This window comes from Oxyura jamaicensis, chromosome 9 (assembly GCF_011077185.1).
Source record: "Oxyura jamaicensis isolate SHBP4307 breed ruddy duck chromosome 9, BPBGC_Ojam_1.0, whole genome shotgun sequence".
Classification (NCBI taxonomy): Eukaryota; Metazoa; Chordata; class Aves; order Anseriformes; family Anatidae; genus Oxyura; species Oxyura jamaicensis.
In genome coordinates this window covers 25274560-25276103 of record NC_048901.1, presented here as the reverse complement: position 1 = coordinate 25276103, position 1544 = coordinate 25274560, and the positions used below count along the sequence as shown (strand labels likewise).

At 45.1% G+C, this 1544-nt stretch overlaps 1 protein-coding gene across 2 annotated transcripts in view; it reads right to left on the bottom strand.

The window, feature by feature from the left end:
* IGSF10 (immunoglobulin superfamily member 10) overlaps window positions 1–607 on the bottom strand; it is a 15223-nt gene extending 14616 nt beyond the window's left edge. The window contains exon 1 of one of the 2 annotated variants that reach the window (XM_035335222.1): window positions 459–607. The gene's annotated coding sequence lies outside the window, so the exon portion shown is untranslated. Of the gene's footprint in view, window positions 1–267; window positions 353–458 lie in introns of those variants that run through there. The other variant, XM_035335221.1, reaches the window with a different exon arrangement.
* Window positions 608–1544: the final 937 nt, after the last annotated feature.

Below are 1544 nucleotides of genomic sequence, written 5' to 3'. Positions count from 1 at the left end.
GGCCCGGCCCGGCCCGGCCCGGCCCGGCTCGGAGGGTGCCCGGTGCCCCCCGGCGGGGTCCCCCCGCGGCCCGGCCCAGCAGCGACACGCGGGGCTGACGGCGTGGCTCTGTCACCTTAGAAAAGGTGAAGACGCACTCCTCTCACGATTGCTGAGCTCTCCACTCCGCTCTCGAGCTGCGAGACTTTGCAGTGGCAGTTTATAAATTATCATTGCCAGATGATTATATCTTTATGCAATCAGCCTTACATGAAGTTAAACACAAACCGCCTCAGCCAAAGGCAGTTGCTCATCCATCGCCTCTTGCAGCATTTAGGAACTGTGCGGTTATGCAGCTTTCAGGTGGTCCTGGAGAAGGCACATGGCTTCTTACTGTTCCCTCAGCCTCTCACTCCCCAACATTATCCACCAACAATACGCTGCCTGCCAGCGAAATCCACTGTTTTTTTTCCCAGTACCTGAATTTACCCCAGTAAGGCCCAAATCCCCTTGGCACTCTCTGCCCCTGATTCTTTCAGTTTTATAGTTCCTCTGAGATCAATTGGTTGAAGGTGCAGCACGTTACTGGCTGTGTCAATACGGCTGCTGTTCTCTGTGGTCTGGCCACAAAATGATTTCTGTCTTTGCAGAGCAAGCAGCAGCTGGGTGTAGATACCCTGGGTGAGACACACGGATTATCCGACCATGGCTCAGGATTACATCAGTTCTGTCTGCAGTATACATTTGTTACCCTGTGTTCCAAATTAGCAAAGTATCAATCTTGTCGCAGAAAACAAATCCCTTAGCAATGTCACACACACCCCACATTCTTTTGCACAAATACTCTTGTTTATCTGTCCAAAAAGTTATGCCTGAGAAATTACTGCTACTTGATACAGTTGTTAACCTTGCACCAAAGAGCTTTACATAAGGAATAGCTACGTTAGCACGCAGTAAGGTCACTACAGTGCAGCTCTAGATAGGGTTGGACAGACAAACAGCCAGTTAGTTGCTGCTTTCTGACAGATAAAGATTTGGGCCTTTGCATCAGTTCATAAACAAATCTGACTAAACAATTTCTAACAGCGTCTTGCTACAGTTTTACATATATTCTGCTGTCAGCTTAAAAGATAAGACAAAGACTGTTTTTAAGGCATAGCATGAAATAAGACAAAACCAGTGTAATTCACGTAACATAAATGATGCTGATTGCACTTTTTGTAAGAAAGTCTGTAAGGAAGGTGACCTGGCTTCAAAATGAACCTTCAAACAAGATCATCATTTATGACTAAAACTGAGTAAGAATTTTCAACCCAGATGTGTTTACTGAGATTTTTCACTTTCCGCAGAATTTGTATTTTCTTGGAGACATATTAATGTTGCTAAATGTTCCAGTTTTCTGTGAGGAAAGCCAAAGCACCTGAAGTCAGTATGAACCTACTGTGGCCTTTGTGCCACGGTGCCAAACAGAAGCTGTGGTGCATGTACAGAAGGGTTTCTCTTTTCTTGTCAGCTTGGTTCTGGAAAAATAATATTTTAGAATGTTTAAAATAACATTTTCAGTC